We start from the raw sequence: 23,908 nt of genomic DNA, 5'->3' as shown, positions 1-23,908 counted from the left end.
TTAAGTTTATTATAGTGTTTTAAGCTATTTTCGTGTGTTTATAGGTCCAAATGACAAAGTTGGCAAAAAAAGTGCAATTTGGAGCATTTTGGAGCAGTTTTGGAGCAGTTTTGGACCAAGAATGGATAGCTTACATATGGAGCACAAGGAATAGACGAATTTGAAGTTCAAGAGAGGCTAGGAATGTGCTAAAGAGTTGAAGAAATTAATCCAAGACAAAGAAGATAAGGAATCAGCTCAAAAGAATGAGATATTATCCAAAACCTTATCCAACCTTATCTTATCCAAACAAACCTTATCTTATCCTATCCTACCCTAATATTTTCCTAACTTAATTCCTGCTGCAACAGGGAGTTAATTTCTTATTTAAATCACTTAGAAACCTTTCTAGAAGGCCTTATCTGTTCCTACATTGGTGCTGCATGTTTTTAGGCCTTGTTCTTCTAGAAATCAGCCACATAACATTGTTTCTAGAATTCCCTACAAAAGTGGCACCCCAAACCCTTCTAGAAACCCTAAAATCTGCACAAACCCTAGTTCTTTTCCCCTTTGGATTGACGCCCAAGCCTTTGGGGAAAATCCTAAGCCTTTTCCCATCAAAATTTGTCAAAACCCTAGGCTATAAATATGTGTTTTCAGCCACAATTTCGTCCACCACCCCCATATAATTCTAAAACCTTCTCAGCCGCAGAAACACACCATTCTACACCTTTGCTGCACCATTGGAGAGGAAGAAGAGAAGCTTGCCGTACCTTCTATTGAAGCAAGGACCTTGTGCACAAGCCACCTGCAACCATTGGAGTTCTAAGAGTTCTTTCTTCCCTCATTTTAGTTTCAATGTTATCTTCAGTTTTTAAAGACATGTATAACTAAGTTTTTCTTAGTTAGGGGTGAATTCGAAACCATGGATATATGGTTAATATGAATTGATTCCTTTCAGTTATTGTTTCGTAAAACATGTATGTGATTTACTTATCTATTTGATTGATAACTTATTCGTGTGTGTTGATTAAGGATGCATACTTAGTTTGCATGCATGAATCTGATGCTAAATTATAAGGGACTTTCACCTAATCGTTAGGAACTTATAATTACAAGTAGTAGAGATTGTTACTCACAATCATGTTAAGTAGATTTTTGGCAAGAGTATCATGCAATTCATAGTTATAATTGCCTTGTCAATGCTTATGATTTCCATGGAACTTAATGATCTTTGAATGTATCTCTATCATGTTGTTCATATAGGGAACTTGAGAAGAATAATTTGGTTGCGATGCATTGTCCATTCAATTCAATGAATTTAAGGAACTCTGAGAGTTAATTTGTGCATTCACGATTAATTTGGGGCATTGTCATTCATGCTTTAAAGAAACAATACTGGAAATTGATTTATGTTACATATGTTTATGTGTGGAGAAGGACCCTCTAACTAGCTTTTCACCCTTGAATTCATCTTAATTTTATTTTAACTTACTTTGCTTGCTGCAATTTACTTAGTTTTGTCGAATTCGTCCAAAAACCCCATTAGTTCCTCTTTGGTGTCTTAGTTTAGTTAATTGAGTTCAAATCTGTCTAATTTAGAGTTTTGAGTCTTCGTAGTCTTAAATTCGTCTAAATCACTCCCTAGAGTCTGTTTTGAGTTTTTTTAACTTAGTTTTGCTGTTTTGAGTCAATTTGGTCAGTTTTGAGTCATAAGAGTCTAGTTTACTGTTTTTGAGTCTAGTTAAGTGTTTTAAAGTTTAAATTGAGTAGATTAGCATCCCTTATAATCCCCGGCATAAAATGATCCCTACTTACATGTACTTCAATCATAGGGTTTTAATTTGAGTGTTGGATTATTTCACATCAAACATACAACTTGTCTCTTAGCTAAGCAAATACCCAGAAAGCCGTGCTTTGTCCACACTCTGCACCATTTTAGCCTTAGATTTCCTTAGAAAGATAGTTTTTGTCTATGTAAAAGCTCTGCTACCTTTTCCTAAATGATGTAGTATCGATCCCTCTTGTATAAACTACTTTCCAGTCATCTTCTTTAGTATTCAATCCTTTGTAGACTGCAAAGAGAAGAGACCGTAAGACGTTTAACCCTGCCCGACAAGGTGAAATCTTGCCCGACTCTCTTTGTTTTTGTCTTTCAATTAACCGATCTGGTGTTATAATGTATTCCCTAGTTTATATTCAAGTTATTTCCAGTTCTTTGATGACTCAAAGCCCCATCAGTTCTTAGATCTGGTTCACTTAGTGGTTTTATCAAGATTGGAATGAATTAAACTGATGACTTGATCAGATATGGACCTTCACCCTTTGAGCATACAAGATAACTAAAAGTCCTTGATCTCAAGGCATAGAAAAGAACTTAATGTAGACTTAACCCATCTACAACAATCCTTTGATAAACAAGAAGTCAAAAATAACTTGGGGCGTAAGTAATCGGCTTAAAACACATTTGTTCTACATCTGCCATACATAGATGGCAGTGGCACGCCTAAGCACCTAGTTGGTTTTGATTGCGAGCCTCAAGGCCTACACCTAAGGCCCCACAAATGCACCTTTCAGAACTAACTTTGTTCTCCTCTTACAGTATTACGACAAGCAGGAGCCTGACAATCAACCAAAATGCCAACTCCTCGGGGAGCTGTGAGCTCGAGCTAGGAATGCCAACCAGCCAGATTTCCTGACCGAAAATAGTTTTAGCACGCCTGGTGGGATCAGAAATCTTTTATGCCAAGAAGATAAAGGAAGGAACAAACCTTCAGGTGGGAATCAAAACAAAAACCACCTCGGTACACATTAAGATCTAGCATGGTAAATATCCCCGAAGACTTGCAAGGATCCGCCTTGACGGAAAGCATAACCCCTTCTGAGAAATCAGGAGAAAAAATCACAAATGAATACTTGCAGGCTACTATGATGGCTGTAATAAGAAGCATGGAGAGAAACTCTCTACAAACAAGAGAGGAAGTAAGCAGACTTTGTTCCTTAACAGAACATCGGCAAAAAATGATGGATCTGGAATACCCTGCTCTAAAGAATGATTATGCTAAAGAGGCAAGGAAAGAAACCAGACCTATGGAGGAGTCAGTTATTCTTCTATTTCCTTTACTTAAGAAAAAAGGGAATAAAGAAAAGAACAAGGAAATATCTGAAGTAGATCAACCAGTGTTGAAAAAAGTTAGGAGACCAGAGTTGCCCGATCCTTTGCTGTTTTCATTAGATAGCAAGGGGCAATGCAGGCTAGAAATAAAACAGATATTGGGACAACAACAAACTGATACAATAACTGATGTTGATCCTTTTCTACAAGTCCCAATAGGCATGATCAACCTAGCATGGGCAGAGAAATGAAAAGGAAAGGCCATGAAGGAGGTTAAGGCGGAAAGGAGACCAGTCGATAGACCAACTGAGTTATTATGCTACCTAAGAAACCCAAGGCTGTAATAATCAAAGGAGTAGTGCTATGTAGTAAGTGTCAAGGTGAATACGAACTAGAGATACCAGCAGTTGGAGATATCATTGATCATGAACTTATTAAAAGAAGAAAATAGGAAGAACTTGAAAACCACATCATGCGGGCAGCTGAGAATGAAACCTCTAGGAATGTCTTCCAGAGGTTAGGAGGAGACTCTCAGCCTAAAAACCTGTCAGAAGTGTTCAGGAACTATGAAGCTTTAAAAGAAGTAGAGGATAAGGAGGCCAAGATACCAAGATGGATGGATGCGAGGTCATCCCAGCCCGTTTATACCGGCGGAGATATCAGAATGAAATGAATGACCTTCAACCCGGTCACAAAGAAGAATCTTGCCCGACTTGGGCAGAAGTGGTACATAATTGGAAAGAATGAGAGGTCTGTTAAAGAGATGGGAGGCCTGTCAAAGGCAGCATACGGCCCACATGAACTCACTAAAGGTTCCCACTACTTCAAAAACCTCGAAGAATGTAAAGCTCAAAAATGTTCCTCATGAAGGAAGAAATCAACCTCATTGGAGGAATAAGAAAGAGGTGAAGAAGGCAAATAGCAAAAATGAAGGGGAAGGAGACCATGTGCCACCAAATCCTCATCCTAAGAAATACAGAATCTTAAGAAGCGCTTAAGAGGACATGATGATGATGCATACCCCAAGATGGAGCCCAGAACCAATCTATTTTGGAACTATTTCACTCGAGAGAGGGTTGCCTGCACCGTTGTTGATAGATATTATCTGCGAAGTTCCAGAACAACTGCCGAACTTTGGCATAATGCAAGGAGAAGGGTTGCTTGAGCTAATATTGCACGAGGAGGCACAAGCTTGTTTGGAGGAATTGATGGACAACATTAGGGGCAAAGGTAAAGATCTACCTGGACCCAACAACTTCCACGTAAACATGACATAAGTTTTATCAGCCATGTTTCACACCGAGCACGATCAACCTCCCACGATGGAAGATGATTACCTGGCAGGAGAACCAATGATGGCGTTTGTTAGTATCGAAGAAGTTGGACAAGGAGAGTACCACCAGACAGACGTGCTCGAGCAATCAGGAAGGAAGCCTAAGAGAATATACTCGAACAAAATGGTTTTTGTTCGCCTGAGTTTAACCTTAGCCAATCATCTCAAACCCATATACGTAATTGCTCACCTGGAAAGGATACCTTTCAAGAGGGTCTTGATCGATGAAGGGGTCGCGGTCAATGTGTTGCCCTATAAGTAGATGAAGAGAATGTACAGAAGTGAGGAAGACCTTATTCCTACGAATCATACAGTTTCTAGTTTCTTAGGAGCCATCACCCGGACTCATGGAATACTGCCATTAGAGGTCGATTTGGGTTCAAAAAAAATCATCTTGGCCTTTTTTGTTGTAGACAGTACTTCCACTTATGGAGCTTTACTGGGCAGAGATTGGATTCACCAGATTTTCTCTGTGTCATCTACTTTACATCAACAAGTGGTTGTTTACCATGAAGAAAGAGAAATAGGACCTGGGTTTTGGGAAATAGTGGAGGCCGAATCACGGCCATTCTTACCCACAGACAACATCGCAGAAGCCAACTTCTATGATCCCTGTATTAAGATTCTTCAGTGTTCAAGAGCTGATAAAAACGGCCGCCCAACAAATGTGACGGCCTAAAAGCTTCTAGAATAAGAGTTATCCCTTACGAGGGAAGAATGGGATCATCCCTATATCATCCCAAACCCCCAACATCATTAATGTCAGAACAGAAAAGGAAGGACCAAGTGGTTGCAGTCAGGTCCTTAATAAAAAGATTGTTGATGTATGGGAGAGACAAAAGACAAGAAATGGAGAACTTAGCCATGGAAGAAGAACAGTGGAGCGGAGAGGCTTCAAGTAGCAAGAACATAGAAGTATAATCTTTTGGGGAAGAGTTAGAAACAGCTATCCAAATGGCTGAATGTATATATGACTTAGATGGACCAGATGATTTGCCCGAGAATCCAAAACTGGTTGAGTTTTTGTGTGCAAAACCAGACAAACCAACTCCAAAAGTACAAGACTCTTTGTAGACCATTGATTTGGGAACTAAGGAGGATCCAAGACCAATATAGATTAATGGTTTGTTCGAAACAGAGGATCGAGCAAGGATTGTCAACCTTCTACATGAATTCAAAGATTGTTTTACTTGGCATTACACCGAGATGCCATATTTAGATCCAACCTTGGTAGAACATAGAATGCCTATTAAAGAAGGGTTTAACACCACGGAAGATGTCCAAAGAAATTGAAGAGAAGGTCAAGGAAAAGATCAAAATGCTGGTAAAGGCCGGATTTATTAGGCTTGCCAAATATGTTGAGTGGTTGGCCAACATTGTACCTATTTTGAAAGCTTCAACTAAGGCAATTAGATGTTATGTTGACTATAGAAACATTAATGGAGCTACGCCTAAAGACGAATACCCCATGCCCATAGCTGACCTATCCATAGATGTAGTGGCCAAGCACAAAGTTCTATCTTTTATGGATGGGAATGCGGGGATACAATCAGATAAAAATGGCTAAAGAAGATATACATAAAATAGCTTTTAGGTGCCTAGGCTATATAGGAGAATATGAATATTTAGTAATGTCATTCGGGCTCAAAATAATGCCGGTGCAACTTATCAAAGAGCAATGAATGCCATTTTTCATGACTTAATCAGTGATAGTTTGGAAGTGTACATTGATGACATCGTGGTAAAATCCAAAACTGAATAGCAGCATTTGATGGATCTCAGACAAGCTTTGATAAGAATGAGGATCCATAAGCTAAAAATGAACCCAAAGAAGTGTGTTTTTGGAGTAAGATCGGACAACTTTTTAGGATTCCTCGTACATCAAAAAGGAGTGGAGGTTGATAAGAACAAAGCTCGGGCAATCATAGAGACGCATCCCCCCCCCACCAATAAGGTGTAACTATAAAAACTACTGGGAAAAATCAACTTCTTAAAAAGATTCATTGCCAATTTAGCGGGCAAGATTCAGCCCCTAACTCCTCTACTAAGGCTAAAGGACAAAGAAGAGTTTGAATAAGGCCCACAACACCAAGAGGTTTTCGATAGTATAAAAGCTTACTTAGCCTCTCCACCAGTGCTCATGCCACCTCAGAGGGGGAAGCCATTGAAGCTTTATATCTCTGCCTTGGAGAGGTCAATTGGGAGCCTGTTAGCCCAAAACAATGAATGAGGAAAGGAACAAGCCATATATTACCTCAATAGAATCCTTACTGAGGTGGAGACAAGATATACCTCAATGGAGAAACTATGTTTGGCTTTGTACTTTACTGCTTGCAAGTTAAGGCATTACATGTTGCCTTACCACATCCATATCATTGCCAAGACCGACGTGATCAAATATATGTTGTCAAAACCAATGTTGACATGAAGAATTGGAAAATAGATTATGGCACTGTCCAAATTCAATTTTCAGTATTACCTCAAAGGGCAATCAAGGGGTAGGTAATTGCAGACTTCTTAGCCGAGCACCAAGAGTCTCAAGAGGAAATGGTTAACATCTCAGGAACTCTGGAAGTGGCAAGTGTATGGATCCTGCCAAACAGAGCCTGTTCGGGCAAGGAAAAATGGGTCCAACAAGAAGTAAAAAGAATAACTAGCCTCTGGATCACTCCTTTGAGACTATATTTTGATAGATTTTGCATTCAGAATACTGCAGGAGTTGGGATTATCATCATCGATCCCAAAGGCTCTCACTATTGTTATTCATTCCTCTTGGATTATCAAGAGATTACCAACAATCAAGCAGAATATGAGGCACTGATAATTGGCTTAGAAATTCTGATGGAGTTGGGGGCAACCGAGGTTGAAGTATTTGGTGACTTAGAACTGGTAATCAACCAGCTAAATGGAGAATACAAATGTGGGCACATTACTATGGCTGGTTATTACTTGGCGATCACGCAATTATTGAGATATTAGGATGATGAAATTTCAGTCAGCCATATCCCCAGAGAATCAAATACAATAACTAATGAAATGGCTCAGTTGGCTGCTAGAGTGCAGATCCAAGAAAGAAAGTTTGAGATAGAAGTAGAAGTGCAAAAGAAAATTCTCTTTGCTATCTTTGATAGAGAATTCAGTTTGGATGTAATGACCGAAGAGCCTAAGATAAAGGATTGGAGGTCACTCATTATTTAATACTTGGAAAATCCCTATTTTCCCACAAGTAAGAAGAACAGACAATAAGCCACTAGATATGTGTTATGGGAAAAGAATCTGCTAAGAAAGACTCCGGATGGATTGTTGCTGAATTGTTTAGGCCAAGATGAGTATATAAGAGTCATGGTCGAAATGCATGAGGGGATCTATGGAACACACCAAGCAGGAATCAAGATGAGGTGGCTACTAAGAAGATATGGCTATTTTTAACCCAAGATGAGGAAAGATTGCAAAGCTTATGCCCGAGGATGTGAAGAATGCCAGAGACAAGGGCCACTCCAACATGTGCCATTAGTGCCCTTGAACCCTATAGTCAAACCTTGGCCCTTCAGAGGATGGGCAATGGACTTCATCAGGCAAGTTCATCCAGCTTCTAACAAGGGACATGCATTCATAATTGTGGCAATGGATTACTTCACCAAGTGGGTAGAAGCTTCAACAGGAAAAACCATAACCTCAACTACTGTTAAAAAGTTCATTGAAACCAAGATCTTACACAGATTTGGAGAGCCCGAGACAATTGTCACAGACCGCGGGCCATCTTTTATTTCAAGAGAGGTAGACAAGTTCGTAAGTAAGTTCAAGATAAAGATGATTCGGTCTAGTCCTTACTACCCCCAGTCAAATGGTCAAGCAGAAGCCAACAATAAGATCTTGGTTAACATTATCAAAAGAATGGTGGCAGATAGTCCAAAGAAGTGGCACGAGAACTTCCAAGAGAATGGTGGCAGTTAGGAGACACATTGTAGGCCTGTAGAACTTCCAAGAGGGCAGGAACTCGAACTACACCTTACGCTCTAACCTTCGGGCAAGATGCAATGATTCCCATGGAGATTAACGTGAGCTCGGTCAAAATTCAGAACCAATTCGAGCTACACAGTGAAGAATACATTGAAGCTATATGTCAAGGAATTGAAGATTTAGATGTAGCCCAAATTGAAGCCTTAGACAATATTCAAGAAGGAAAGAGAGTTGTTACTTGAGCATACAACAAAAGGGTAAAATTGAAGACTTTTGAGGAATGAGGCTTAGTATGGAAGGCGGTCTTGCCCTTGGGAGCCCAAGTAAGAGGCTTCGAGAAATGGAGTCCGACTTAGGAAGGTCCTTTCATTATTCATCAAGCACTAGATAGGGGGGGTTATTATTTGGCCTATTTAGAGGGAAACTTACGAAAACATCCAGTTAATGCTAAATTTCTGAAGAATTATCATCCAACCTTATGGGATGTTAGGGATTGTTACGTCGAAGAGGTTTAAATGATTTGAGAGATCTAAAGACAATTAACATTTTCAGCACAGTTGAGTACAAGCCAAGTAAAGAAAATAAGACACTTTCATTTCATTAAATGATGAAGTTACATGGAGATTTTACTTAGCTCCTCTGAAGCAACTATCCTAAGACAGTGTGCCAACATAAAAATAAAGATTCTACTCAGGTCCTCTCCAACTGCATCCATGCTTAAAGAACCCATGAGGCTATATGGGTGCACTAAAGCCTCTCTGTGGAATGGAAAATTTGGGGGCTGATACTAAGGCTGAGGCCCATTACCAATCTCTTGGTTGAACCCGTTATTCGAATCAATGAGAAGCTGATGGATAATTTAACACTTTAGAAGAAGAAGGCTCGGGCTGATGATGGTCCTCCCAGAAACTTTGATATTGATTCCAAAGCATACACCTATAATGATAAAGTGACCAAGAATGCAGAAGCTAGGATTAGCCTTAAGCATGTCGATTTTTGCAGCTACTGAAGCTTGAGATATCCATGTAGGTCCCAAAGAAAGCACTCACCCCTCATCAAAGAAAAACTCAGTATGTAGGTCAGACCAAAAGTGGTGAGGATCACATGACAAGTGGCATATGGTGGAAATCTCATCACCAATCTCACAAGAAGGTTGAGTTCAAACACAAGGTGTTATCAAGAGCTATGAAAATTCTGAGAAGATTAGGAAATTAAAAGCTTGAAATTATTAAGGTGTTTAACCAAGTAGTCGAGAAGGAAATTTATAATGGACAATCAACTTAGAGATAGGATTCGTGGGTTAGCGCAAGGGTCTGGAAGTGCAACGGCTATTAATGAAAGTTATGAGGAAGACGCACGCCGATTTAATCATTATTAGCGTTTCGAGGTGCCAACTTAACAATGATTAAATGGGGCACTGTTTAGGTTAACATTTGAACTTTGGGCCGAAATGAAGGAGGGCCAGAGCTCGACTGCAGGAAAGCTGACATTAGGTGCGACGAAGAAGATGATGCCAAAAACAACGTCGTATGTGTTATGTGTCTGGATTTTGGACTCGGTTCAGAAACTGAGCGTCGGCTTGGCTTGGTGCAAGCATGGCTTCAAGCCGTGGTTCTAGCGCGTTTTTCCTTTTTTTTTTCATTTTTTTTTCAAGTTTTAGTTTTAGGGTTTTCTTAACCCAAAGGGAATCAAGGCTTGAATCCCAGCAAAGAATGAAGGCCCAGCTAGTGGGCTTGGTTCCTTTTTTTTTTTTTTTTTTTTCTCGATTACTGTTTGGAAAACAAATCCAAAATTGCTTCTATTTTATTTTGATTTTTTAACTCACAAATTCCACAGCGAATTTATAATTGCGTTATGCATGAACGTGTGTGAGTATATATATATTGACAAATATATGAAACATATATATATATATATATATATATATATATATATATATATATATCGAAAGGTAAATATAAATATAGGGTGTTCATGCATCATGGGGAATGTTTTCATACTTCATAGTCATTTCAAATATCTTCCTTTATTTAAAGCATACCTGATTGGCAGAAAACGATAAAAGCCTTTGAATGTGTAAAAGATCATTCTCGGAAAGTTGAAATTTCATTTCCAACGCGTTGTATCACGTTTGACACAGAAAAATTAAATTGAATCAATAGCATGTAGATCACTTCAATAAAATAATAAATTAATCATAAAAAGAATGATTAAAACGTAATACTCTCTTAATTGAATATTAAACTCTTTTTAGCGCAGCGTCAAAAGCGTGCTGATAACGTGTTGTAGGCATAATTTACTGAACAATTACGGAGGCCATAGAGAGAGGGGGAAGCCGCATGGTAGAGAGAAAGAGAATGATGTGTTATTGTAAGGTGTGTATTTTATCAGTCCATTATGCTTTTATTTATAGTAACAGGGAATGTTAAATCTTACCCTAATTGAATTACAACTTTAATAGGATAACATCTAATCCTAGAGAATATTTCAAAATATCCCTAAATACACTAGAATTTACATAATCACATACATAATCTAATAAGACTGCAACACGATAGTTAAAATTATAATATAAATGAGTCCTATAAAATTGTATCTCGATAAAAGCTTATTCGAAGAATTTGCCATGTGTGCATATAAAATTGGGCTTCCGAATTGCTAGTATTTTTAATTAGAGCAAGTCCAGCGGCTTGCAGAAAGGTAAACCAGGGGTTGTGCAATTGCCCCAAAGCCCAAAACCCACGTCAAACGGCCCACGAAATGCGGGCGGTTCTTGGGCTCCACCTCCCTCGTTGGGTTACCCAGCTAATTCATACGAGCGCCCGAGCCAGCTGGCGCTGATGACGGTACGGTGACGAAGTCAGGCAGAAAATGGCGGGCCCCACGCTCGTTTGCAGCCAACATAGCCTAAGAGCAATTCCACCCATGGAGCCATTCCCCCTGGCAATCCACTATTCAATCCACCATATTAAACAGTAATTGCCTTAAATGAATAGTAACTACCATTAATGAACAGTAATTGCCATTTACATCTCCACCCTTGAACCCTTCCCCCTGGCAATAAGCAATTAAAATAATAGTTTTTTTTGTTTGTTTAAATAATAAAAAATCCCCTCTCTCTCGCTCTCTCTCTCTGTCTCTCTCTCTCTCTCTGTCTCTCTGACACAAAAAAATTAAAAAATTGCAAAGCCCTCGGGCCACAGGCCCGTCGACTCTCCACCCCCCCTTCGCTTGGGCTCCCACCCTCACTCGGGCCCTTCCCCGCTGGAGCTGCTCCCACCATCCCTCAGGCCATTTCTCCTCCCCTGTCGCCCGAGCAACCAGCATCCGCTGGAGTTGCTCTAAAGGTTGTCTGACACAAGCATTCCAGAACGGTCAGTTAATTTCGACTGTTGGATTTTTAAATAAAAAAATTTATAATTTTTTCTCTAGCTGCCACATGACAAAATCTGGACCATCCAAATAGCAATAAATTTGAAAATGACTAAGATAATCTAACAGTAATAATACCAAAAAAAATTTGTTATAAATATCCAACTAATTCTAAAAATACCCAAAGTCCACATTTAAACAAACATAACACAGTCACAAATTAATACATTTAAATGTAAACACACAAAAAAATTGACAGATTGGATAAGGATAAGAACACGTGGCACTTCATGAATGGTTGAGAATCTTAACAAAAATATGAGCGGATATAGGCACAACACGAATGGTTGAAAATCTTATCGAAATGTAAGTAGATAATGATACACAAAGGCTAAGGCCAAGAAAACGTTAAAAACAAAATATTTGTGAATAGTAATTTGTCTTTGTCCCTCCACTTTCCAAATGGGTAAACTTGCACAAAGACAATTACTATTTAAAGTGAATAATAGAAAAATTTCACTCCTCTTGCCCTAGACCTGGCATTCTTGTCGTGTTTTCCGTGTTCGTGTCGTTTTCGTGTCATACCCGATATCTTAACAGGTCGTGTCGTGTTATACCCGTTAAAATAAACGGGTAAAATGACCAAACCCAAAATCGACCCGATAATATTAACAGGTAATATGACCCGACCCATTACCCATTGAGAAAAATATATTTTAAAAATCAATAAATAATTAAATGAAAAACATAATACTAAATAAATATATACATATCATATAATCACATTCAAAACATAAAACACGTTTTTCTTTTAAATATATTTTCACTTACTTAAAATCTTTAATAGTTTTTTAATTAATGTAGAAGTGTAAAAAAAATATAGAAAAAATAAATAAATGCTCATAATGACAAGCTTTACAACTTTCATAAATAGCTTAAATTCGAAGTTCGCTATTATAATCATATAAATCATAGATCAAAATTTAACCGTTGATTGTTGTTTACATTTACACTTCATTGTTCTTATCAAATTTTGTTTTTTCAGATTTTCTTTTCTGAAAACTTGATATATTAGAGAATGTAGGAAGATGAACGGTTTGGATCGTTAATATTATATTAAGAGTTTTTCGGTTAGTGAAAATATTGTTTGATGTTTATAAAGTTTCTACAAACTATATGACATCGACTCATATTTCAGTTAACAGTAAATATCAAAACGTGATATCAAAGATCTGAACCGTTCGTCTTCTTACATCTGCCATATGATCATGTTTTCAAAAAAGAAAATTTTAAAAATGAAATTCAGTAAGAAGAATAAAGTGTAAATGACAATCGACGGTTAAATATAAATTTAAGGTTTATAAATTATAGTGTTGGATTTCGAAGCTAACCCATTCATGAAAGTTGTAAAGTTTATCACTATGAGTGATTGTATTTTTTTTTTTTTTACATTTTTTACACTTCTACAATAATTATTATTAATTTTTCCCTTAAATAAAAAACATTATTCATGAAGGTTTGGAGGATTTTAAAAATCTAAACGATAATGTAAGTGTAACCGTTATCTACTCGTGGAGGAATAATGATGAATCACGAGTGTTTATATATTCTTTCACATTTTTCATACTTGTATGTATATCTTCTTAGTTCTTGCCTATACAAATACTATATTAGTTTATTTTAATTTTGGACAACAACATGTTAAGTAAAATTTGTCCTAGTAATGATAATAAGGAACTCTCATAATAAAAATAAATAATGACTAAATTTTTTTTTTAAACTTATATAGAATAATAATACAAAATTATATATTTAATATAGAATATATTGTATATATTAATATGGCTATTGTATTTTATAATAAATCTTTTAGTAATTAAACTTTAAAATTATCAAAATAAATTTTTCTTAACGGATCAAAACAGGTTACCCACGTGTTATCCGCGTGTATACCCGTTAAGAACCCGTAATTAACGGGTTCTTAATGGGTCACCCGATAAGTTATCTTATTGACCCGAAACTCGTTATTTTCGTGTCGTGTCACCGTGTTGTGTTAGAAACTACCAGGTCTATCTTGCCCTAATCCCTAAAACATGTGGACATGCTCTTATATGCAATTGGTTAATTGATGGTGATACTTTATCACTAGACTAGGTTAGGCTTATATATAGCTAGAGATTAGCCCAAACTTGAACTCAAGCCTTAAACTAACTCAATAAAACTCCATCAAGGAAAATTGAGTTCAACTTATTTATTTAGTTTGCTAAAAAACTGAGTTCATATGTATAAGCAATGAATGAGCATTAATTAAATCTATTAGTGACACATCATATGAGTTGTAAATTTGGTCTACACATAGTCTTTGTTGAAGGTTAGACTGGAAATGAAACGAATGTTTAAAAACTGCAACCCACATAGCTACTAGCTAGTAATTAAAAAGAAATTAACAACCAAACAGAAATTTGTAAAAATTGAAAAGAATAAACTTGCACTTAGCATTTCAAACTCAAGACCTCTCATTAATTTTAAACAACAAGAACCATTGCTTCTGGATTAAACCTTTTGATCATTTAGCCAAATTTCATAAATTTAAACTCTTATGAAAAGAAATTCATAAAAGTTGGAAATAAATAACACAAACCACTACCTAGTCAAACTTTTTTATCTTTTTTTTTTTTTTTTGACCTTATAGCCAAATTTTATAAATATATACTCTTACAAAAAGTAATTTGTCAAAATTGGAAAGTAAATAAACACACATGGGGTTTCAAACCCAAGACCTCCTCATTAATTTCAAACAAAAAAACAGCCATCAATTCTTGTTAAATTTCTTTTTCATTGAACCAGATTTAAAAGGTTTATACTCTTATAAAAAATATATATAAATATACCATTGTAATAATTTTGGTGCCCCCAATTTTTTTGGGCCTTGAACGGCCGCCTAGCCTGTATTGGGCCTGGGCCGGCCCTGGTACAAACATAGCTTTTCACTACCACCAACAATGTCACCAAAGTTTTATTCCTCACATGTCATCGACGTTCGAGTCGCAATTCTAGTGTAATGACTACACTACAGTTTAGTGGTTTTTTTATTTGTATATATTTGAAAAATCTTAAGTTTGACTCAAGTTTGAATAATTAAATGCTTTAATATTTGTGTTGAGTTTAGTAACTAGTTATGACTAATTAACCCATGTGTATCTTAGCCTATATCATCCCCTCACTTTTAAGTAAAATATAATGTATCTATAAAGACCCGACTGATAGGATATGAGTACATTTTCTCCCCTATGATTTCACTTGCTTGAAGCGTGTAACAACTTTATCTTTTCGATTAAATTTCTTCACATATAATTTCATATAACTCTCTTCTTTTAAAAAGGAAAAGGAAGAAGAAGAAAGAAAAAGGAAACATGACAGATAAAGTGTGTAAAGTTCGATCCAAGAATATTTATCTGACAATTAATTGAACCAAATACATAAAGATCTAATTTGAGTTTATGAAATGAAAAGAATACGTGATATGAGTTATTAAAGGAAGCAGATCATTTCCTGAGCTGCTACCAACGGAGCCTACGGATCAATTAATCACAGCCTTTCAAATTGATCCTACGGCCAAGAACGGCCAAGAAGCTTTCAAATTATTTCATGCAAACCAAGGCAATTTTGTTTGCCTTTTACAATTCCCGCACTCCCCTATTCCCTGCTTTATCACTTATCCTCTAAAACTAATCTCCCATATCCCCTTCCTCCGAAAACTTCGAAGCAAAAAAATCCAAATCCTACATCTCTCCGCATCTCCTTCCTCCGAAAATTTCAAAGGAAAAAAAATCCAATTCATGCATCTCCTTCTCGATAACCGAGCTTCGATCTGGAAGCTCGTTGGGTGACGATGCTACGACTGGAAGTGTGGAGTTTATCTGGATGGCTCGGATTGTGCGCAAATTGGGGCGATTTTGGCAACCTTTGGGATGGATACCTGATTTCCATGGGGTTCCGGAGGCTGCTGTGTATGGATTCCAATTAGGGATTTTTGGTTTTTTTTTGGCTTGTTATGTTAGGGTTTGTTTAGGCCGAGGCTTATGCCTTTTGTTTGGGTATTTGGAGGAGGGATTTGTGTATATTTTAGTTCTTTGAATGAAAGTTACTTTACCAAAAAAATTAAAAAATTCGAAGGAAAATTTGATTTTTTGCTTGTAAATTTGTTTTTTTTTTTTTTATGACGTTCTTTTTGTCCAAAACCTTAATGCCATGATCCAGATGTATATTTTATGAAATGATGTTGTCGTCGACACAGAAAGAGATTGAGATAGAGAGAGGGAAGTGGTGATGAGGCTAACAATTTGTCTTTGCTTCAGACTTTATGAAATGCCGCTGCTGTCGACACAAAAAGAGATTGGCATAGAGAGAAGGAGAGTGGTGATGAGGATAACAATTTGGTTTTACTTCTGTTGGGAGTTTTTTTGCAGTTTGTAATTTCAATTGTCAAATGCCCTTGTTAGGAGCTTTGTAAGGCTAACAATTTGGCTTTGTTTTGTTGTAAAATCAACGGTTTGTGCTGTGGAATAAATAAACAAGACACAAAATTTACGAGGTTCCTCTACAATCAGTGTGATTGGAGTACGTCCTCGGGGTAGTAGTAGTGCTTCATTATAATTTGGAATAATATGAGTACAAAGATAACTCTCTCTATTATCTCCTCTCCCCTTCCTCTCTTTTCTCTCTTCCTCTTTTTCCTCTCTCATCCTTTCTTTCTTCCTTCCTATCTCTCTCGTATGTCTCACAACCTTCTTCATCTCTCATTCATTTTATAAACAAAAGAGAACACTATTCACTTTACAAATTTTCCACAAATGAATAGTAAAAATACTGTGCATAAATAGTAACAAACTATTAATGTGGGCCATCCACATATTATTCACAACACTCCCCCTTGGATGGCTACAAGTCTTCGATTGAATCTTTAAAATCTTGATCTGCCTTAGATGCTCCCCATGATAAATATCTCCCCGTGATTTCAAATCATTTAGGTTGATCGTTGATCATTCTGCTTTAGTTTCTTAGCGAGAAGAGTTGCCGAAAGAGATGCTTTACTTGTTTTTAACTTTCCACAGGCTTGTTCTTAAACTGGGTTGAAGGGCCTTCTACTAGACTTACCCCAAAGGTCTGAATTTACTCCTTTTATCTGGAGCGAAATTTGATTCAAGGGTGGTGGACACTTGAACTTGAATCGGACTTGTGATTTCTTCAAGGGCTTCGAGGTTTGATCTTGAATGAAATTGGACCATGAGAGGCTTCACGTGGCAAGTGATCTTCCATTTTGTCGGGAATGAATCAGCACGTATTTGTTGCGCTTGTCTCCACATGCTTCAATGTATCATTTTCACTTGCCTTACTTGCTCCCCTTGCTTAAGTAGTATTTTCCCTGATTTTCCCCCATGCATGTGTGGCATATTCTCTTGCAGTATTTGCCCTCTGATGCAGGAGTGGAATGCAACTCTTGCATTTGGATGGTTCATCACTTCTTGGTGACTGGAGACCCAGCTCCAACAGCAGTTGAAGATGGCTACTCAAGAGCAATACTAGGTAAGCAATCAGGAAAGGTTCCAGGTAGTCAGTTCCTTACCGGGAGTTTGAGTGGAGGTTTCGACATATTGCTTTCTTTATCCTTGTCTTTGCAGGTAAGAACAAGGACAAAGGAAAGGACAGGGAGATTGCATGATATGAGATACTCTTACTCTCGTCCCTGATGATATGAGGTACTCTTGCTCTGGCATGACTTATTTTAAAGAAGTATTCTTGAAGAGAAAGGAAACTGAATATGTTGAGAGGTTTGGTTGCAGATGCATTTTCGGCAATGAAAAAGAGTTAGGAGTTTTGCAGGTCTACCTTGTTATGGAGAACAGAGGTCGACATATATAAAGATTTTTCAATAGCAAGTGGTGGTGTTGTACCTTTACTCTTGTCAGCAACTGTGGTGTAATTAGAACAATACGATTTAAGCGTTTTCAACTTTGTCAGAGATCTTTGACAAAGTTGCACGCAATATCAGAAAAAGCTGAGATTGCGTCTAAAAAATGCCAATGAACTTTATTCAAGAAAATATGGCTTTTGAAATTCGGAGAGCGGTGCCTCTTCGATCTCTGAACAAGTAGCTATGTTGCCTCTTCTTTTATAGAGACATCCATTGTGTTCAAGAGTATGCTCAGAAAGTTGCTATCTGTAGAAATTTTCCCCTTTTTGCACTTCTGAGATTTTATTTGACCTCCTTTTTTCCTTCATCATTTCTGAAAATGGCTTGCCCATCTAACATTTGCTTAGATTTGAGTCTTAGAAGTGATACAGATGAGCAACGTCAGGATAACATATGGCGTCCGTCCTTCTTATCTTCTAATGGTCCTCTTACAATTGGGGACTCTGTGATGAAGAATAACATAACTGCTACTGTGGTAGCTAGGAATCTTCTCACTCCAAAGGATAACAGAATCCTTTCAAAACGGTATGATGAGTCGATTGTTCAAGACTCATTGGCTCTCAGTCTTTAGTATGTTGGCTCTGTTTCTAATATGGCTTAACGCCTACTTGCTCAAACTCGCCAAGTTGAATCATTGATGGTTGAGGTGGCAAGTCTTAAACAAGAGATCAGAGGGCTCAAACACGAGAATAGAATGTTACACGTGCTTGCAAATAATTACTCGACGAGCATAAAAAGAAAGTTCGACCAACTGCAGGAATCCGAAAGTCGTTGCTAGATTCCGAAAGCAACTGATGCCTTCCCCTTCTGGTGTTTTGCCAAGTACTGGGGTGCCACATGATCAATCTTCAGTGCCTCCCTCCTTCTGAGGTACTTTCGAGTACTGAGACTTCACATGAGCAACCTTTGTGAAGGCTCCATCCTGTTTGTTTGTTTTAACTCATATGTATGTACATATCTGTAATTTCTCGGAGATATTAATAGATAAACTTTATTTCATTTAGTGTATTGTGCTAAATACAATAAAGCATATACTTCACTAAGATGTGGTACTTCTGGACTAAATATCAATTTATCTTTACCCTCACGAAGATAAATGATCATTCTTAGTGTCTACATCATTTGAGTATTCAACTCATAATCTTCAATCCATATGGTTCTTTAACATCATGGATAAGATTCGTGTTGGTAGATTGTTCGATCTGCAGCTCGAGACAATATTTCTCTCAACACTTTATAATCTTTCTTGACTCTTCAGCAGTCTCAATTTAATATCATCAACTCTTCAGGAGTTCTAATTTAATGTCATTGACTCTTGCAAGAGATTTTAGTATGTTGCAACAATATCATAATGATAGTACTCACTAAGGCAATTTATATCATCCATTGGTATTGAGTACATAATTTATGCTTTACCCTTCAGGGGCTTACTTCAAGCAATTTGAATCCTTCAGGGATTTTCTACACTTCATGGCACATTTTCCTTTGGAATTTATACAAAGCAATTTGCTCCCATGTATACTTAAGGGATTTACTTATGGAGATATGATGTGGGCGACTCACAACCCTTCGTATATAATTCTCCATTCATATGAACTTTTTTACAAAAGTATAATTTCAGGTTTCAATACCTTGTGTCATATCATGTGAGTGTATTTCACTGTATAACAAATGCCCAATGTAACCTCTTTGGTTCAACATCTTTTGGCTATTTGTATTATATTCAAATATATAGGTCCATTTTCCACGTTCGTACAAAATTGTAATGGAATTGCCTTTCTCCATTTTTGGCCAATAATTTTGTTGACAAAAAAAACGAGACTCAATATCAACACAACTCATTGATGATTTTGTAGTTACTTATAAAAACCAAAATTACTATTGGTTATCATCAATCCGTGATCCCATATTCTCATGTGCATGTGCATGCATAAAGGCTTTTCATTTCTTTAGATATCCATTGCCTCTTCAAGGGCATTACACTATCTCTTTCAGGATAGTCATAATTTAGAGAATGCGGATCATAACCTCCTCTTGAGCGTTATAGAGCTTGGATTTTAATCTCCACTTCTGGGAGTTGAGTCATTGGAACCTATATGTCTATCATGCTCCGTGCATGAGACATTAACATTCCCATGTCCGTGGATTGTCCTTTCTGGGATGTGTATCCATGCGGCGACTGTCATGCTTCTGGCATGCAATAGTTATGCTTCGGGAACGCAATAGTTCAGTAGTGCCATATTTTTTTTCCCAATGAATGAACCCTTTTGAGTCTAAGGGTCTGCCACGCTTCAGGCATGCAATAGATAAATCATTTACTGCATCATAATTTTGTCCAACAGGGACATCAATTCTTGTAGGCACATTTGCAGCAAGTGTATATGATTTCATCACTTTCGTTGCATCATTCAATTATTCTTACTTCATTTTCTCATTGATTGCTTCATGAATCATAAGACAAATTCTCTTTGTTCTTCTAGAACGGTCTTTTCTCATCATTCTTCTGGAATGATATTTTCTCATCGTTCTTTTGGAACGATATTTTCTCCCCTTAATGGCGGGAAAATTGTCTTATCAAAATGACAATCCGCAAACCATGCGGTAAACATATCCCTAGTTAAGGGTTCCAAATATTGAATGATAGATGGTGATCAACATCAATGCCCAATCAGTGATGATGCCTCATTTCAGTACGTTGTGGGAGTGCAATAGGCACATAGATAACATAATCAAAAACTCGTAAATGTGTAATGTTTAGCTGGTGCCTAAACACGAGTTATACTGAGAAATATCGATGGTTGGTAACTGGTCTCAACCAAACTTAATAGTGAATTATGTAAAATGACATGTCCTTATGTCAAAACTGGCAATTTCATTTTCATGAATAGAACGCGGGTAATCAATTTCATCCTCTTAATAAATGCTTATGCTAAACTATTTTGAGTATGGACATAAGGAACTTCTGGTCCTTATTAAATAGTCTGTAGACTGAGACTCTTATGGCTTTTATTACAATTAAGTTGAGGCACTGCGGCACTTCAAACTTACGATATTCATCAAGGAATTTCATGTCCTGATCTTCAGGATCAAGGGACTTCATACCTGATCTTTTTGCGTGATGGAACTTCCAATCATTTTATATGATGAGGATCAAGAAACTTCAGGTTCTGATCTGATCAAGGAACTTTGGGCCCTATATATACTTATCATAACAAAAGGTAAGTACAATAAATAAATTAAAGCAATAGTCGGTAATTCCAGCCATAGTAAATAAATTGCATTTAAGTAAATAAAGCTTGTGACAAGGGCTTTAATTGAGCACCATTCACATAAATCAAAACTTAAAGCAGTAGTCGGTAAAATCGTCCATGGTAAATAAATTGATTTAAAGTAAATAGAACTTGTGTTAGTGTTTTAAGCCAACACCATTCACATAAATAAAAACTTAAAGCAATAAGCGGTAAAACCGTCCATGATAAATAAATTTCTTTAAAGTAAATAGAACTTGTGAAAGGATTTTAAACCAACACCATTCACATAAATAAATTGCAGTAAAGAGCTTGTAATGTTGTGGTTGGTGGAGTTTGACAATTCCACTTACGAATGTGTTCGAAATTTGTTGCCATCACAACAACCTTTATGTCCCCTTTTTGTTTTATTATTTCTTCTCATTCATTCACATGTTGTACTATTCCAAAAACTTTTCATTTTATTCCTTTTATTTTATTATCTAGATAGTGTAGATGCACCAGGCACCAAAACCTTTTATTTCTTTCTTTTTCAAATGGTGCCATGCACTATTGACTTTTTCAGATGGTGCCATACATATTCCATAAACTTCCCTTTTTTTTTCTTTGCTTGTCTCTACCAGTCTCGAAACCCAGGACCAGCTGGGTTGTTGTGAAGGTCACACAAAACTAATTCAATCCAAAAAGGCTACTAGAGATTGGTGTTGTATTTACATGACCCAGGGAACATGGCATTGCGAAGCAAGAACCTCCATACAGAGATATAGATGATAGCGAGGTTGATGGAGGCACAAGAAAGGGAGGCTTATGTGGATTCATTCTTGCCATCACCATCTCAGACAATCAAGTATTCATGGGAGTTCTCGAGATCTGTCGAAAATGATGTGATTTGGGTTTCCAAGTCTGATGAGATTCTTCTGGATCTCTGGAAACCAGTTGTCAAGTACAAGTTTTCTCATCTCGTGACGACTTCAAGTCGTTGTAAATTTCAATTATCACCAGAATTCGATAGGGCGCTTCAGGTGCAGAGGGATAGACAGAAAATGGACATACCTTTTGTTCTGTGAGATTTTAGCTGACGAAGGTGAGAGGTAGATAGTGTTTTCCACTGACATGAGAGCTTCTCGTGCTGATAACGTGTTATAAAATCAACGGTGTGTGCAGTGGAATAAATAAATAAGACACAAAATTTACGAGGTTCCTCTACAGTCAGTGTGACTGGAGTACGTCCTAGGGGCAGCAGTGGTGCTTTCATTATAATTTGGAATAATATGAGTACAAAGATAACTCTCTCTATTATCTCCTCTCCTCTTCCTCTCTTTTCTCTCTTCCTCTCTTTCCTTTCTCATCCTTTCTTCCTTCATATCTCTCCCGTATGTCTCATAACCTTCTTCATCTCTCATTCATTTTATAAACAAAAGAGAACACTATTCACTTTACAAATTTTCCACAAATGAATAGTGAAAATACTATGTATTGATGCACAAAATCAGTGAGGACTTTGGTACAACAAAAAGTGTTAATTTTATGACCTTCACTAGATTGCTCCGGTCATTAGTATGGATAAGTATATATATGAATAGAGATAGGAAAGCAAGCACAAGATATACGTGATTCACCCAGATTGGCTACGTCCACGGAGTAGAGGAGTTCTCATTAATTGTGAAGGGTTTACACAAGTACATAGGTTCAAGCTCTCCTTTAGTGAGTACTAGTGAATGATTTAGTACAAATGACATTAGGAAATATTATGAGAGAATGATCTCTATTTATAGAAGAGAGTTTCTAGTTTCATTCTGACATTGACACGTGTCGTGTTGTGATTGGCTTCTAACGTCGACACATGTTGCGCTGTGATTGGCCTTCTGGTTTGAGGGAAACTCTTCTTGGTCCTTGACTGTATAACTTTGACTAGTGCTCAGTAGTTTCGAGATTTGTCAAGTATGGTACAAACATTGTGCATAAATAGTAACAAACTATTCATATGGGTCATCCACATATTATTCACAACATGTTTCTGTTTATTTCTTTTTAAAATGATTGCTTACCTTTTGGCGTTTCTTCTTTGAATCTGTCTCCCAATTTGGCTTAGTTTCTTTTGGGAGCTTTGTGCTACTCAGTTTTATATAAGTTGGACTTGTTTATACGATAGAGGAAGTGTTGGGAGCTTTGTGCTAATCAATTTTATGTAAGTCAGGAAATGACTTGTGCAGAGTACACTATTTTTTCTTTTTCTTTTTTTCTTCTTCTTTTTTTTTTTTTTTTTTTTTGTAACTGACTGTGTTGGAGCACATTATTTGAAGAATGAATCAATGAGATTCTTATCTGAATAGACATAGCTCTAAGGAAATACACATGTGATATATTTTCACTTCAAGAAGTAAAAGATGAACGTTAGGTAGACATTTACACAATCAACTGAGGTAGACATTTACATAACAAGTTATGGTTTACAAAAAAACCTCTAACTTTACATGCCCTAACTCATGCATTCTCTAGTGAGTCCCTAATACATTTGGATTTAACTAACCCAAAAAGCAATAGCTGCCCATCAGGAAATCTAATGATGACAAAAAAAAAACCCAAAAACAATAGCTGCACATCTAGGAATCCTACCCAAAAAAACAATAACTGCACATCTGGAATCTACCAAAAAAAATCCAGTGATGACCCAAAAACCCAAAATAATAGCCATCTATTTAAGCATGACTATTCCTAGTGATATTTTGATGAAGAAAAGGTTGGGAACTTGACGGCTGAGATTCTTCACAAGACAGCCAAGGCATTGGGTTCGGCATATGTGTATTATGTGGTTGTAACTACATTCAACAACTATACAACAACAACAACAACAAAGCCTTTTCCCACTAAGTGGGGTCGGCTATATGAATCCTAGAACGCCATTGCGCTCGGTTTTGTGTCATGTC

This window comes from Malus sylvestris, chromosome 15 (genome assembly GCF_916048215.2).
Source record: "Malus sylvestris chromosome 15, drMalSylv7.2, whole genome shotgun sequence".
Lineage (NCBI taxonomy): Eukaryota > Viridiplantae > Streptophyta > Magnoliopsida > Rosales > Rosaceae > Malus > Malus sylvestris.
The sequence above is the reverse complement of the archived record's forward strand: the minus strand, read 5'-3'. Positions refer to the sequence as shown.